Genomic DNA, 18,222 nt, shown 5'->3' on the forward strand with positions numbered 1-18,222 from the left:
ACTGCTGGTGGGAGTATCAATAAGCACAACCCTTTTTGGTAATTTGGCATTATCTGCTAAATGTTAACATACAAATCCCTCCCTCCTACAATTCCACTCCTAAGGAGATGTCCTAAGGAAAGGCTCCTCTTTGTTAGCACAAGGAGAGGTGCACGTGAATGTTCATAGCAGCCTTGCTAGGAAATATCCTAAATGTCCATCAACAGAAGATTGAGACATTAATCACAATAATTCAATGGACTACAATATCACAGTAAAAATGAATAAATTAAATCTACATACATGAAGAAAATACTAATCAATTAAAATAAGGTGAAGACTACAAAGAGCACGTCACTGTTTATATAGCTTAAAAACAGTAAAAAGCAAAATGAGACTATATTGCTTAGGTACAAACACATACATGGGAATGATACACACAAAATTCAGTATACAGAGTAAGTACTCCTGAGGGGAGACGTGCTCGTATGTGCAATTAACAGTATGTGCAATTACTTATTTAATAATCTTTGGGGTGGGTACATAGGTTTTATATAATATTACTTAGTTTTTGGTATTACTGATATATTTCCCAATAATTTTTAATTAATAAAAATTGCAAAATAGTTTGTGACATAAATACAGAGTAAAAGAGAAAGGCAAGAGTCAAATATTACTTGAAAATTTGTCAAAATATTTCATGTCTTCTTTTCTCCCATTCCTGTTTCCCTAGACCTTGTTCTCATCATTTATGCCTCAATTAGTGCAACGGCCTCCTAATGCTTCTCTCTGTCCCAATTTAGTAGTAGACTGATCTACTTCCATCAATCCAAGAGACAACTTCTTCATGTCACCATCTATTCAAAACTCTTCAATGCTCCTATCCACTCTAAACATTAGCATTATTGTATAGTGATTAAACCCTCCAGAATGTATCTTCATCCTTCTCAATTAAATTCATCTCCAGATCTAATTAAAATGCACCAGAAGAGATACAGCAGAAAACCACGTCCCTGAACCAAGAATATGCCAAGTTGGTTTGCATCTCCATATCTTTGTAAACATTGTTGTGCCTTATCTTAAAAGGTATCCTTCTTCCATTTAACTCATACTCAATCATGCAAGTCCAGCTCTGGACCTTCCTCTTTAGAATGCATTCCACAATAATGTCACTTTTTGTTGAGCCCTGCCCCTCCTTAAAAACCCAAGAAAAGTATGATTTGTCCCAGGTATTTGAGCACTTAGTTTTATTTTAACACATTTTACAAATTACTTCTTAAGATTACATCTTAATCGTATCATTTGTATTAGAGTTTAAACTGCCAAGGATTTGAACAATATTTTGCACTTCGGTACTCTCCATACTACAGACTACACTGGAGATATTATAATTTTTGTTTGTTTGTTTGCTGATACTTGAAAAGGCTACATACGTACCAAATATCTAACATCTATCATCTAGATGCCTTAGCATACTTAAAGCAGAATATGTTAAATTGTCAATTAAAGAAAGGCAGATCTAAAGAAACTTGTATTCATCATAGTTTGTAAAAACATGGGCTCTGTCCATGTTGAGTCTTACCTTTCCTCCCGGGTCATTTAAGGCTGAACAGTAGATCTGGCATCTAAAGCAGCATGGCAAGCGGCAGGTTAGCATATCGACAAAGATGACCAACTTCACCATATCATTTAAGTATCTCAGAAACACACAATAGAATGTGCTATATGCTTGGCCATAAACTTGTATAAAAAAATCAAGAAAATACCTAGAAGGCTATGATTCCATATAATTTTAAATGATAGGTTCCAATATGCCCTATGAATGAGAGCCACCCCTCATAGATTCTAAGTAACCATTTGGAAGTCAGCCTCAAGTATGAAAGTCGGTTGTAACCACTTCTCTGTATCCCTCTACATTTGTCTCTCATCCCTGTGATCTTTCAATCCTCAAGGAATAGTTGTAATGCTTCCATACGCAAACCCTATTCTACCCACTATCTCTGTTATCCCTTGAGCTTATGGTCTCATGGAGGTAGACAGGCACATAAACAAAACATGAAATACAAAACCAAGATATAAATATGAATCAGATTCAAAGGAGGCACAGGAAGGAATGCTAAATCCTATGGGGTAAAGGGTGGGAAAAGAACTGTGCTAAGCCTTGAAAGATGAGGATAAATTCAATATACAGACAAGTGGGGTGGCTAAGCTATTAATATGTTTACTTTGAGTGAGAAGGAGGAGAAAAAGGAAGGGACAAAAGGAAGTCTTTTTTTGATTTATTTTATCATTATTTTATTTCAGCCCTGTGTCTACCAGATATTATCCGAGTATGCTTAAGACCAAAGAATGTAGAGTGTGAGACTGCAAGGCGGGCATGCAAAAACCACATACTACTCTCAGAGTTATGGTCCTTACAGTCAGGCCAGTCACTCATTTGTTTTTTCATTCATTCTCTCAACCAACGTTTACTGACCACTTATTAAGTACCAGGTGCTATGCTAGGCATCGGTGATATATGGTGAACATGTTATATTTAGTTCTTGATTTCATGGAATGCACAGTTCAGTGGGGAAGGCAGTCAATTGGATAATCACAAAAGTCAATTCATTACTTACTGTAAAAGGATCACTGAAAAAAATATAGAGTTCTAAAACTGCATTCAACTGGCAGGCTTTACTAACTAAATGACTTTTCAGTTGAGGTTTGGGAAAGAGGAAACAATGTAAGAAAGAGTGTTCCAAAGAGAGCACAGGAAAGACAGCTTATCCAGCTTCATAGAAGCTATGGAGTCAAGTGAGTCTCACCTGAATTGCCTAGGCCAGGGCTCACAGAATAAACTTCTAAATGTGTTACCACTCCAAGGTTTCCCTGCTGCCTCTTCTGAGCTCTAAATGGAAAAATGCATCCCTATTTGATAGAATTAAAAAGGTTCCTTTGCCTTCTGGGTTAATGTCTAGGAAAAGAGCTTCAAAGGCAGTAACTGTGCCTTGTCTTTTTGCTAGAATAGTGTGATGAATCATATCAAAGAATAGTTGTTTGCAAAGTCTGAGATCACAATACCATTTTCCTCTGAAACCGCAGCATGTTTTTTGTAAAGAAATCTCAGTAATATCTAGCAGGGAAATTTCTAGTCCAGAAATAGACTTCCACTGCATTTCCACTGAAATTGAAACCGAGAAAGAAAGGGTCTCCTAGGAAAGGTTATAATCATGAGGTCAGAGTGAGGATTAATGCCTGTTCTCCTATCATATACTCATAACCATTCTCCAGTACTAGAATTAAAAGGGAAGTTACTCTAGCAGATGTTTTCAAATTAGCCAAAAACATGTCACGGAGAAAAGCAGCAGTGCTGGATATGCGCCCAGAGAGAGAGACCTTCCCAAAAGCCTCCTGTGGGAGCCATTTAAATGTCTCTGAGCCCTCGAGGTGCAGGCTGGGATGCACAAACTAGGGAGATAAGCAAGTCCCAGCACAAATCCTCCTCTCCTAATTGCTTATCCACAGCTTCAATAAGACCTCTGCTGAATGCTAAGAAAACCTGGCAGGGTTGGGCAGTTAATACACTGCCAAATCACTCTTCATGCTTGCTTTTGTTATGTTGCTTACAAATCTGATAAGAAAGCATTGAGTGGAGATATAAAAATTGTCAATGACAGTAGATGAGCAAACTGTGATAAGGGAATATGAAAATGAACAGTTTCGTTTTGCACAATCACCAGGAAGATAGTGGTTTTACATCTTCCTAGCAGATCCAGAACACTGACAGCTAGTTATTAGGTTGGTACAAATGTAATTGTTGCTTAAAAGGTTAAAAAAGAATTGCAAAAAACACACTTACTTTTGCACCAACTTAATACTTCACAACAACCCCAAGTGGGGCAATCATAGCCCAGCTATGTTGGTTCTTATCTACCCAAGAAAAGACCCAAGAATCTGGGCCAAAGATCTGTAGCAATATATCCAGAGGGCTTTCTGTGTGTAAGCTGGTCTTCTGAAGTGGGATATTACTTGTTACCTAGTAATCATCAACTCCTACAGAAAGGAGAAAATAAACACCAACCAGGAGAAATCTTAAGTCAATAAAGGCAGAGAAAATCTCTAGCTCCTCAACTTGTCCACCAGTCTGATCCCTACCATCTAGTAGAGTGAAGGATGTAAAATTGATGGCTCAGTACATCTCATATACAATACCAACCTCTGTGCAATCAGAGTAAGGAAGAAAGACCTCAAAGGGAAGTCATTCACTTTTTTAACCTCCTTGTAGCTCCATCCCATTTTTCCTGTTCTGAACCACATGTTTTGCTCTGCAGGTTTGAGTGTTTCAGGGTTACAAAAAAGGTAGTGTGAGTGTGTGTGTGTGTGTGTGTGTGTGTGTGTGTTTGTGTGTTTGTACAGAGAGAGAAAAAATAGATAGATAGATAGACAGATAGACAGACAGACAGACAGACAGACAGATAGAGATAGAGAGATAGAGATATATAGATATATATCTCAAACGTATATTTTGCATAAGCCAAATAGATATGTGTTAAAAGAAACTGGTACCTGGTATCTCATACAATGAGTCGTCAGTGAATGTTTAAATAAATTAAAGTGAATGACTGAAGATTAGTTCTAAATCCTCCTTTGTTGCAGAAAAATATTTGATCTTTCTAGGAACAACATCTTTGACAATTCCTGATAGACTACACGTCTGGAGAATAGGGCAATAACAAGACTCAGTCTGCAAATTCCCCAGGATAAAACATAAAATAAAATTGGGGGAGGCCACTGAAGTTATTGTTTTTTGTGTGTTTGTTTTGTTTTGTTCTGTTTTTTAAATGGAGAATTAGAAGCCCTTTAGATCTTTTGGAAATAAATGAGACAGCCTAAGACTTGGGGTTCTTTTGAAGCTCCAAGTGTCTCATCAGCACAAAGATTTTGAGAATGCTAGAAAATGGTCTTGTGATTCTGCTTCTTTAAAATAAAAATGTACAAAGAGAGCAACATACCACAGACATAAGGCATAGATTGTAAGTGTGGGAGGTGAGGATTGGAAAAAAAGTGTTTAGATTTTTCAAAAGTCCTTTCAGCCTTCCTGCTTTAATGGTGCTCCTTTAGCCAGGGAAAATACTTATGACAAGAAAAAAGAAACAAAATAACTTACAAATATATCATTTCCTTAAATTAAGCAAGAAGAGGCAAGAGTGGTTTCTATAGAGATGAAATCTTCATAAAAGTCTTCCAATCGAACGCTTCTTAAAAGGAAAGAAATCCTTTTGCATAGAACAAAGTTGCTCTGATAAAGGGTGGAACAATTTATGGGAACTACAAAGAAGACACCATAATGTGAATTTGAGTCTATCATAGAAACGTCACTATAAAAATATACATTTAGATAGCCTTTTTACTATTTTTTTTCTGTATTTTAAATATAAAAATCAAAATCAGAACTCTTAATTCTTTGTTTCCAGAAATTGCTATTCAAAGAATGTGGCACATGTTTCAAGTTGTAACTGAAACTACTACTATGCCACATATCTCTAAATGAGTAGTTAGCAAAACTTCAGTTCCCCTCTGCCCAGTTTTAATTTTATATTTAAAAAAATAATCAATCTAGGTGGCTATATAGAACAAAGGTATACACATCTAATCAAGTCCAATCAAAATACATGCAATTTATATTTCCAAGTGTGATTCAATAGGGCACTTAAGCTTAGAAAGATTTAGAAAGTAGAACAGCATTTAGATTTGGGCAATTTCTCTATATAAGCTCCATAATATTTTGAGAGAAAAGTCTTGATTTCAATGATCACTGATATACTTTATGAAGGTTTTTGGCCTGGCAGGACAACGTTTATATTGAAGGAGAAATTAAAGATGCTAAACCATGAAAATTTCCCATAAGGAAAATTCACGTACTCAATATTCCCCACAAAAGCATAATTGTTCTTGTGTGATTTGAAGAGTTTTGTCAGAAAATTACTTCATACTTTTTTTAAAGACTCTGTTAACCTGATCCATTTGCCAATATTTATATTTCCTGTAATTTTTGAGATAAAATATTTTATTTGGAAAACTAGTCTTACAATAGAAATATATAGAGAAATAGATGTAAAATTTTTTAAATACCCTGTATTTGCAAACACATTCAAGGTTTCTCTCATACAAAGTAATTAATATTTTCTCTTAAATGAGTTGATTTTTTTCTAATATTCATAGAATTTTAGATCTGGAACTAGAAATATTTCAAGGCAGTGACTTCCCTACAGCAATTTTAAACTGAACTAATAAATCTTAAGGAAATTAATAACAAGGCTATTGATACCAGATTTCTATGAACTTTCCTATTTTGTGACAGAATATGAATTTTTCTGAAGCAAGAGTAACTTTTACAACCTAAACATTTAAATTTCATACATTTTGGATTGATATATTCAATATGGCTCTGAATTTCTTTTTTACAAATATAAGCAAAGAAAACGTTATCCTTTATGACATTAGATAAAGTACTTATATCTTGCCTTCATGTCATTTCCATTCAAGTTGGAATGGAGACTATTGCAATATACGCAAAATTAGACAGGCCAGTGAAAGTTGTTTCCTGAAACTGAAACTCTGCTGTAAATAACAGTCAAAACGCTGTTAGCTCCTTCCTGGTAAAAATAATTTACAAGATGTTCGCATTCAGTCCGAAAATTGCTTTCCTAGTTCTAAACATTCCTCATGCCAGGATCTGACTACAACTCATATTGCTCCATCAGCACTTTACAAAGCCATTCGTGAACTCTCAAAGCTAAAGATCTGTCTTTGTTACTTTCATTATATGTATTTCATCTTGTAATTCCATCACTTCACGTGTTGTGCCAGGGAAGACAGGGAGCATTGATTTCTCACGCACCGGAGCCAGCCTCACTGTGTCAAGAGTGCAAGGTCTCGCCTGAGTCCATAAAAGAAATTAGCATCTCACCCACTGGCATCCCTTTCCCGGCTGTCTGGCCACCTCCAGCCCTTTCCCTCCGCACGCATTCCGCTTCTCAAACAAAAAATTCCACAGCGTTACTAGCCAGGAGAGAGGCGAGCCCGGGAGCTGGGGGCGGGAGCGGCGCTCAGGCACAGGCACTCTGTGTCTTGGGCACCCGAGCGCCGGGCCGCTTCTTCCCACGGCCCCCCCGGAGCCTTCCAGCGCAGCAAGGACAGCTCAGCTCGCCTTGCGAGAAGAGCGCAGCAGCCCGAGTCCTGAATGCAGGGTCTTCATCCCCCGAGGCCCTGCGAAGGTCCCTCCCGCAGCTGCAGATGCCCTTCAATGAAAGTGCAATTTGTTATCTTTCCCAGCCCCAAGGAGAGATCCCTGTTTGGTCTAGGCTCCAGTCCTGCTCATTCAAGTCCTTGAATACCGAGTCTCATGGCTAGCCACGCGATTCGCCAGGAATTGGCCTCCGCGGCGGGCGGGGGCAACTTTCCAGCGACCTCCCCCTTGGACCCTGTCCTCTGTGTATGTCTCTCTTCTTGTATCTCCCATCTCTCCCTGTGCCTCTGTTTCTCTTTGTGCCTCTGTTTCTCTGCCTTTTTCTCTGAGGGAGCGCGCGCGCGCGCGCGCGCACACACACGGAGGAGGGTCTCCGCAACCACTGCCAAAATGTCACCTAAAAAGCAAGTGCAGCAACTTGCTTTGGAAAAGACCCAGGAGTTAGTGGAGAAATCCCCTGCAGTGAGCAGTCCCCTATTACCCTGCAAGGTGCGTCAGGGGTTGGGGTCGGGGGTGATATGAATTTGGCCAGTGGAGAGGATCCAGACTGGTGTCAACCTCTCTCCCTTCCAGGACCCTGTAGCAATTAGAAATCCATCCCTTCCCGGGGCCCCCAGGAAGAGAAGAAAGGACCGCACGCCAGAAGAGGGGCGCGCCGCCCCGGGGTCCCCGAGGTTCTCAGGGGGCCGCGCCGGGGATTGCGCCCCAGGCGGCGGAAGGCGAGGGAGAAGGGGTTGCACGGGCCCGCGGCCAAGAGCCCAGCCTATGGTCCCTCCGCTGACTAGAGAAGCGGCGGGCAAGAGACACCTAGCCCGCCGCGCCCGCGGCCGTGGCAGCTGTCGGGACTCCAGTGGCCGCTGCCACGCGCGCACGCCCCAACCCCACCGCGCAGCGCGGCGTTACCTTGTCGCTCCCCGCAGTCCGGCCCTCGGTCCCTGCGTCCGTCCGTCGGTCCCACGAGTCTCAGAGGGAGGACGAAAGGGTGTTCTCGCGGTCAGGACAGGCTCGCAGCGGTGTGAGCGGAAGGACTCGGGAGAAGAGCCTAGGTGGCCGCGGCCGCTCCCGCCGCCGATGCTGCCGACTGGCCGGAGGTGTGGAAGAGGCCGTGTCCTCCGGATGGCGGCCCCGGAGCGCTGCGCTCCCCTCCGGCGCCGAGGCTGAGTGCCGGGACGCGGCGGGCTGGGGCGGCGAAGCTGAGCTGGTCACCCGCCTCTGGGTGCATGTTAATACGGTGGGGAGGAGGAGTCCCGCGCTTCCTCCGCCCAACCACGGGAGCCGGGGGTGGGCGGCGGCCGCGGCCCGGAGCCCACGGCTCCCACCCGCCCCAGCTACTACGGCGAGGCCACTAACCTTGTCCCCAGCTCAGGCACGTGCCGAGGCCGCCGGGAGGCGCCGGCGTCTCCCCGAGCGTGCTCCGGGCCTGTGGGCTCTGCCCGCTCAGCCTTCGTGGTGGCAAGTTCTCTCACTCCGATCAGAGAGGAAAGCCCCACATCCCTGGTAAGGAACCCAGAGGCGGCCACCCGTTAGTGGGCGTGCCACATCCTTTTCCCTGCGCAGCAGCGTCTCAAGAGAATTAGACCTTCCCCTACCCTCTGGCCAGCAGCTCTTCCGAACCTTGCCTTTTCAAGGGAGGGGATTAGGAACTCAGAACACTTTCTATCACAGGAGATCACGTTGGCGGGTAGAGGGTTTGCTGTTCTCTCCTCTCCATCATCAGGGTCCCAAGTAAAATGTTTGAAGAAGTAATCGCTACAGAGGAAACAGGGTAGTGGAAAGAGTCTAGACTCACAAGGACCGACTGTCAAACCCCGTGCCATTACTTTCAGTTATTCCTTAGAGCCTCCGTTTCCCCATCTATATAACGACAGGTCTTGGAAGTCTGTGTGGATTTGATTACACTGTATATGTCCCACCGGTTTCTCTTGGTGTAGCCGAAAGGTAATCAGAAAAGCAAACCCCTTTTTCTCCAGTCCTCTGACCTCAATAAAGTCTCCACAATCCACTCCACCTGCATTTGGAAGCAAGTCTCATTCACACAGGCTGAGGTCCTCACCTCTAAGTACTCCGAAAATAGGAAGAATTCATATGGCTTCAAAGTAACAACAGAGATAAACAATATGGATAGGTGAACTGAAATATGGGTCAAAGAGAAAAAAACAAGTATCCATTGAGCTCCTTCTCTACCCATTTAAGTACTAATGTTCTGGATGGTAATAATCAAGGTTAATCATCATCTTGCTGTTTCCCTCTACTCAAAAAAGAATGGGCATCTTCATGGAGAATGTCCTTTGTGCTACAGCTTCCAGAGAGAATATTACGCCAAAGAGTATGTAATGTTCTTTATGTAATTGTGCCCATAAAGTTATAGCATAAGATTTAGCATCTGCTTTGTGTGATATCTAATTATAAATATTAATAGAATATCCTTTTTAAAGAAAACAGTTCTAAAAATGCAGGGAAGTGAAAAACAGTTTCCATATAAATATGACTCAGATAAATAATCACTTTTCCGCAATTTCACTGAGTGATTTTCCATTGAAGAGAAAAAGAAAATCTTTAAACCACTAGACACTCAAAGAAAGGGAGGTAAATCCTCAGCATTGTAGTACCACCATCACCAGTGCTTTAAAAAAACTCATATATGTATAATTATAGTTGACATTCATTATTGTTCAACTTCAGCTTCAGGTGTACAGTACAGCTAATTCAAGAATGACTATATGGGGCACTTAGGCTTCTAATAACAGTCTATGAAAAGGCAAAGTACTGATATAGGAAAATGTCTTTATAATCTAGAAAATCCATAGAATTTAATCCATAGAATTTTTAATGAGATAACATAAATAGGAAGTCTAATATAATTGTCAAGTCTTAACTCAAATTATGTGACTTAGGTAAATAAAATTACTTGAAGCAAAAACTAAATTTTCATACAAAATTCTTATGGTAAATTTAATTCCACATCAATAATTTCTACATAACACTATTATCATTAGGCTTTTCTGACTATAAGTGACAGAAAACAAATCTAGTGAACTTAAGAGGAAGTAATTTATTGGTAAGATATTGAAAGCTTTCCTAATTGAAAGGAGTCTTGGAAACAGGATTTGAGGAAATACAAGAGGGCTTGGGAGCTCGAAAGACAGAAACAGTTTGGTTTGGTGCTCCTTAGTCAACATGAATACATGCCAACTGTTAACTCCTAACCTTATGCTACTAGATCAAGATTCGTCATAGGGTAGAGAATTTGACTGGCGAAACTTCAAACTGTACCAGCATAGAGAGAGGAAACATTTGTTTTTTTAACTTTCAGAATGGAAGGCAGGCATCTGGATTTATCACCCTTCCAAAAGTACACATGATTGAAGATAGGTAATTTCTCAAAACAAGTTCAAGGACCTGAGAGGAATGAGAATTTGATGCTTAAAAAAAAAAAAAAAAACACGGATAAATGTCTGTTACATTGACTGGCTATGAAATTTGCATTATAATTAGAGTTATTTGGAAATAAACAGTGATGTTGTGCAAGTAAAACTGATAGCACTTTTTTTGTAGTTATTATACATATGCTTGTTTTTAGTTAAGGAAAGCTGTTTAAATATACTGAGAATGCCAAAACAATGTATACACATTTTAAGAAAGGAAAGAGCTGTATTAAAATTGTAATACTCAATATATACTGATAACAAAAGATGAATATAAATCATGATTGACTTCTGCAATTATAATAAGTGCTCAAAGTGGTTACCATCAGTGTAATTTTAATACAGATTTTTCCTTTCTTAAAATGTGTATATATTTTTTTGGTACCCTAAGTATATATGACCAGTTACCTTATTTATATAAAGCATATTGCCTGTAACCACTACTATAAGCCAGGGCTAGCCGCTGTGTTCATTTCTAGTCAGAGACAGTGTGTAATAGCTGAATAATAGCCCTGGAAAGATGTCCATGTCCTAATCCTTGAACCAGTGAATGTTACATTACATGACAATTTGCAAGTGTGATTAAGTTAAGGGTCTTGGGATGGAAATGTAATCCTGAGTTACCCCATCTTCCTGATGTCAAAGGCAGAAGAAAAACATGGGATGATTGAAGCAAAGGTTGGCCTAATGCATTTTTTTTAATTAGTTTCAGGTGCACAAAACAATGTAATAGTTAAACATTTATCATATATATCCCTCACACAGTGACAACCCCCCTTCTCCCATCCACTGCCCCTCTGATATCACATATAGCCATTACATTTCCACTGTCTCTATTCCTAATGCTGTACTCCACTTCTTGTAAATATGTATATTATAAAATTATATATATAACTATACATGTATATATAATATATTATATATATTATAAAATATATTATATATATAAAATTATAGTTGACATTCATTATTGTTCAACTTCAGCTTCAGATGTACAGTACAGTGTTACATTTTGAAGATAGAGGAATGCAGCCATGAGCAAAGGACTACAAATAGTCTTTAGAAGCTCAGAAAGGTAGAAAGATCTCCCCTAGAGTCTTCAGAAAGAATGCCAGTCTGTTAACATCTTGATTTTAACTCACTTAAACTGATTTCAAACTTCTTTGCATTCTATGATGAGTAAATATTGTAGATTTGTTACGGGTACATAAAATTTCTTGTATCTTTTATCTGTTTTTGTGTTTTGTAATTATTTGTTACATAAAATGAACCATAATATGTTGAAAAGTAAATGCTAAAATTCCTTTATAATACGGAAAACAATACTTAAATGTAAACAAATAAAATTTTGAATTAAAAATTAAAATGAAAGATTTTTTTTCTGTGAAAGTTTGGGCCAAAAACATGGGTGTGCATTATACACGGGAGCACATTATACACAGCAAAATACTGTATATCTACTTCTGGAGAAGATAGCTCAAATGAGGCTAAGTCAGTAATGTGTTGGTAAAAACAGGAAATTGGAAACCATGGAGATAGGATTCCTATTCATGAGTTTTTATTTGTCTGGTTAAATAAAAATGGTACCATTCCTCTTAAACCACAACATGGTTAAACAGGTAAAATCCCATTAAAATGAAGTATAGTTGTGAAAGAAGAAAGAACTGAAAGGGAAAAGTTAATGGTAAGTGTGAAAGACATGCTTTTTTTTGCATTAACAAAGCATTCTCATTCTTTCTTTGGTTTTACGTAACATTTAAATGGTGATCCCATACCTATATCTTCAGCCTTGACCTCTCAGCTAGGTTACTTATTTGTGAATCCAAAGACTTACTTGGACAAATCCACTTGGAACTTTCACTGCTACCCCAAGCTTAATAGCTACAAGTTAAACTCCTCAGTTTCTGCCCTTTCCCTCCATTCAAATGTACTCCTTTTCCTGTTTTACTATATGGATTCACGGCACTATCATCTACCAAGTCACCAATGCCAAAATCCTGTGAGTTATCCTAGACTTGCATTCACCAATCTAATCCATCACCAAACACCGTTGATTTCTCTTATCATCTGAATTGATCTTAAACCCTTCTTATATTCCCATTTCTTTATATATTCCCATCAAGCTTTTTCACCGTCTCATCTCTGGGTTATTATCCTCCTAACTTCTTTCTTTTCCCTCAATCTTGCCTCTTCTTCATAGCAGCAAGAATGGTCTTCTAAAAATTCAACCCCAATCGTGTTAATCTAATGGTTTCCCTACAGTTTAGCTCCTTATAAAGTTATAAAGTTTAGCTCCTTATCATGACCTACAAGTCTTTTCATAAACTTGCTTTTATCTCTCTCTTCAGCCTTTGCTCTCATGATTTATACATTATGCTTGAGTACATCACACTGCTTACAACATTCATATAACATGCTGTGGAATACATATATCTGTAAGTTTATCATACTATTCTCTCTGTCTTGAATGCCCTCTCTCTGCTTTTTTATACAGGTTAATATTTATTTCTCCTTCAAGGCTTGCTTCAGTATTTCTCATGCATAAATCGTTAGGTTGGATTAAGTGTTGCCAGTGTTCATCACACCTACTACTTACTGTCTTAGTCCTTACCACAGTATATTAAAAATTTTGGGTTATCTGGGTATTTTTGAGACTGTAGCTATCCAATTTGGCCATACTACTAGCATAATAATTACTCTAAATAGAAAATCAATACATATTTGTGGGACTGAGTTATCCTGAACTATTTAGAGAATATTTTGTGATTTCAGTATATATCTTAATATAATTTAGTAGAAGACTATGTGTGATATAAATAACCTGTAGCCAAAATTTACAACCCATCACTCACCAGGTTTAATAAATTTAAAACTTTATTTTTCATGCTAAACAAATACATATATATGTGACATATGAAGACATCATGTCTAGTTTTTCTTTTTAATAGCCAATCCAGTGAAATAAAATGGTCTTGTTATCCTCAAATGCTTTTTCCAGGAACATTTTTGCTTTATGTTTTATTTAACATTTTTTATTAAAGATATAAATGCTGGAATTAAATTGATTTAACTTCTGTTTCAACACTTCTTTTATATCCTATCGTTTTGTTTATACATTAATCTATGTACGCTGTCTGCTCCTCGTGTCACCTTCACCACACCCCCATTTACTTTTTCATCCACTGCAATATGGTATGAGTCCTGTACATTGCAATCTGGCTTTGTTCTGATAAAGGTGGTCTAATTTTCCCAACAAAAAGATCCTTTGAAGTTCTATTTCTTAATCTCTAATTAGAATTTTATGCTGTGTATTACTAACTGAGTTTTTAAATTTTCTACTATAAACTTCAATTACTTTACTGTCTCTGAATTTTTCTTCTAGTCACCTGCCCCCAGTTTTCTTACTACCTCTATTAAGTTGCAATCATCATGTCCCCAAGATGGTAGCTGAGGACAGTGGTTATAATGAGATCTCTGAAGAGAAAAGAGCCTCGGACAGGACCCAGGGGAGCCTATACAATATCTATTGGGAAGGGAGAGCCCAACATTAGCAGTGGGAGGAAACCCAGGAGAGAAATGATATGAAAACAGCGGTTCCATGGAAACTAAAGAATGAGAAAATTTTAGGGGATAGGATTGTTCAATGCTGAATTTCAAGCCAGCATTTCTATACATGTAACATCTCCATCTGAAAGAAATGTATAGATATCACAAACTCAATATATACAAACCAAATGGGCCATCTTCCATCCTGCATTAGCACTTTTCTACAGTCTTCCTACTACTGATCCATTCCACCATATATTCAGATACTAAATCCAGAAATATAGATGTCATTCTGAGACTTTTCCTTCTGTTTTATATCTAGCGACTATATCTAGTCACCAAATTTTATCAAATTCCTAAAACAATAAGCTATCTATTTTATTCTACTGCTTTACATTTTCAGTACAACCTCCTTGTCTTCAAGATAAAAACAAAACCTTAGGTATGACATGCAAAGCCCTTCACAATCTGATTCTGTAGTCATTAAATTATCAAAATAATTTATTTGAGTGGCATAATTTTTCACATATTGGATTTTAAAAATTATTAAAATAATTTTAACATGTTAGAAATAACAATTTATAGCTTAAAATAAATTTGATATAGTTCCATTTGTTTATTTTAGCTTTTACTTCTATTGCCTTTGGGGTCAAATTCATAAAATGCTCTTTGAACTTCTGGCAAACTAATATAATTAAAGCATTTGAAATAGGGAAAAAAATAAATTTGAACAAATACAAGAACAATAAATGTTAAAAAACAAATAAACATATGTTCACACAATACTAGGGATGGCTGATATAGTACAGGCACCTGGACCATCTATATATCAGCATTATAATAAAAGTTGGAGAAAGAATCAGAATATCTTGATAATTAAAAAACTTAATTAGTATACTATTGTACACATTTTGAGAAAAGATATAATGCAGATTTTTTTTTTGTCTAGAAGTTTTGTATTTAAGAATTCCTTCTAAAACAATTCCATATACAATAGCATCTAAAAGAATAAAATGCTTAGGACTAAGTTTAACCAAGGAGGTGAAAGATCTGTATACTGAGAACTATAAGACATTGATAAAAGAAATTGAAGAAGACACAAATAAATGAAAAACAAACTGCACTTATGGATTAAAATGATTAATATTGTAAAAATGTCCATACAACACCCCCAAAATCTACAGATTCAATGCAATCTCTATAAAAATTCCAATGGCATTTTCCCCAGAAATAGAAAAAAACAATCCTAAACTTTGTGTGGAACCACAAAAGACCTTGAAGACAAAACAATGTTGAGAAAGAACAAAGCTAGTCATCACACTTCCGGATTTCTCACTATATTACAAAGTGATAGTAATCAAGACGTATGGTACTGGCATAAAAACAGACACATAGACCAATGGGAAAAAATGGAGAGCCCAGAAATAAACTGATGTATACATGGTCAATTAATTTATAACAAAGGAGCCAATAGTCAATGGGGAAGGAAAGTATCATCAATAAGTGGTGTTGGGAAAACTGGACAGCCACATGCAAAACAATGATTCTGGACCACTATCTTATACCATACACAAAAATCAACTCAAAATAGTTTAAAGATATGAATGTAAGAAATGACACTATAAAACTTTTGGAAGAAAACATAGGGGACCAGTTCTTTGACATTGGTCTTGGAAATTATGTTTTGGATTTGACAACAAAAGCAAAAGAACAAAAGCCAAAATAAACAAGTGAGACTACATCAAAATAAAACATTACTACACAGCAAAAGAAACCATCAACAAATGAAAAGGCAACCAATAGAATGGGAGAAAAATTTGCAAATCACACATTTGTCAATGGGTTAATATCAAAAATATACATCTCAATAGCCAAAACAACAAAAACAAAAACAAAAACAAACAACCCAATTTAAAAATTGTCAAAGAACCTGCTAGGAAGTATATTACAAGAAAGACAAAAGATAACAAATTGTTGGTGAGGACGTGGAGAAAAGGGATATTTACATGGTTCATGGGAATATAAATTGGTACAACCACCATGGAAAACAGTATGGAGGGTCCTGAAGCAGTCAATAACAGATTGAGTCAATCTAGATGGTGAATTTGGGAGGTTCCTGATTCCCTTTCTTCTGAATATACAGCTACTAATGGAGCAATTTCCTCTGAAAGAGATCTAGAAACAAGTCGAGTGATTCCTACACACTGGAAGAATGAGAAAATGCTCACATTAAAATGGTTAGGAAAGGCTAAGACTCCCTCTAGCATTAAACCCCACCTCAGCCCAGAGCCAGATAATCCGGAGAAAACCCCAACTCCCAGCTTCTCCCTGAGGAAAGATAGCTTGAGACCCCACATCTAGCACCCTAACTTTTAAGACACATGCTGGAGGGAGGGCTCCCAAAACACATAGCTCTGAAAGCTAAGGGGCTAGTGTCCATGAGATACACAAGACTCTAGCAAACAAAGAAGCAATTCTTAATGGGAATAAGCACTCACCTGGCGTATCTCCCCACCCCCTCTCCCCAATGTCTTTCCCTGAAAGATGTTGTGGGGACAAAGCCCCAGAGAGCCGTTTCCAGGCTCTCGGCCTCACATAGAAAAGTGCTGGCTCAGGTAGCAAATGGCCATCAACTGTGATTGGCTGGCCATCAGCTGTGGCTACTTGGCCGTCAGCTGTAACCAGTGAGCCATTGGCCACTAATATAACTGCCGTGGTTACGGTAGCAGAAAATGAGGACTAGCAAGAAGATGGTGGCTGAGGTAGCAAGCGCGGATTGCAGTTAGCATGGCGGATTGCAGCTAGCGAGGGGAGTCGGTCAGTTGGCAGAAAAGCAGACAGCAGGTTGACCGTCGTGTGAATCCAGCCTCCAGTGAGACTATAGTGGTGTGACTCCCCTACCTATGTCTCCATGTGTGTTCCTTTTTGGCCTCACCATGTCCTGCGTTCTTATGTGGGGAGCGGGAGCAGAGACCACGCAGGCCGCCCCGCATGACAAATGGTGCAGCGAGCAGGGTCCTCTGCGTGACAGATGTTTACTTGTATATTTTGAAAACTGCTACTTGAGGGTTAACCTTCTAATTTAGCAGGTACTAGGGAGTGGCCATGATCTACCCAGAGACCAGGGATTCTGGAGAACAATTCTCTCACCTCCTCCCTCCAGTTGGCTCCAATAATATCAAGACGCAAGTATCTCCCAGGATGGAGTTTGTATACATATCTGTGGCCTTAGATTTTCATCTGCCACCCAATGAAGGACCCCAAATCTCTTGTCCCAAACAGAAAATGGGGCCTGCATTCTCAAGTCCACAAAGAAATACCTGCTAACAAGTGCAGGAGCCCTTCCCCAACCAGGCTATACACCCAGGCCCAGTACAGAGGGAACAGGCAAATATGCCCATCTCCCAGTCTCTCTCTCAGGAATGTAACTACATACTTTCCCATCTGTTGCCTAAGAGTTCAGCTTCCAGTCAGTCTGCAACCAGATGCTGACAGGCCTTCATACATCCTTGACTACTGGGAGCCACCAAAAACAAAGAAGGAGCTTGGGCCAGGCTGATTGCAGCATTTTTCACAATAGCCAAGGTATAGAAACAATCTAAATGTCCACCCATGCATGCATTACACACACACACACACACACACACACACACACACACACACACACACTGGAATATTATTCAGCCTTAAAGAAGGAAACCCTGCCATTTGCAACAACATGGATAAACCTGAAGGGCATTATGCTAAGTAAAACAAGCCAGACCGAGAAGGGCAAATACTGCTTGTTATCACTCATATGTGGAATGTGAAACAAAAAGCCAAGCTCATAGAAACGGAGTAGAAAAGTGGTTGCCAGGTGTTGGGGAATGAGGGAAATAGACAGAGGTTGGTAAGAGGATACAAACTTTCAGTTATACAATGAATAATATCAGGGGATCTAATGTAAAGCATGATGACTGTAGTTGACAACATCGTACTGTATTATTAAAATGTGCTAAAAGAGTACAATGTTCTCACCAAAAGAAAAAGAAAAGAAAGATA

The 18,222-nt window shown here is 38.9% G+C and overlaps 1 protein-coding gene across 4 annotated transcripts in view; it reads right to left on the reverse strand.

The window, feature by feature from the left end:
• The window catches only part of DLGAP1 (DLG associated protein 1), a gene marked incomplete at its 5' end in the record, with an annotated part of 855,165 nt that extends 846,389 nt beyond the window's left edge, over nt 1-8,776 (reverse strand). For 3 of the 4 annotated variants that reach the window (XM_081077977.1, XM_081077978.1, XM_081077976.1), the window contains one exon: nt 8,114-8,776. The remainder of the gene's footprint in view (nt 1-8,113) is intronic. The other variant, XM_081077968.1, reaches the window with a different exon arrangement.
• Nucleotides 8,777-18,222: the final 9,446 nt, after the last annotated feature.

This window comes from Rhinolophus hipposideros (genome assembly GCF_964194185.1).
Source record: "Rhinolophus hipposideros genome assembly, chromosome: 17".
Taxonomy (NCBI): domain Eukaryota; kingdom Metazoa; phylum Chordata; class Mammalia; order Chiroptera; family Rhinolophidae; genus Rhinolophus; species Rhinolophus hipposideros.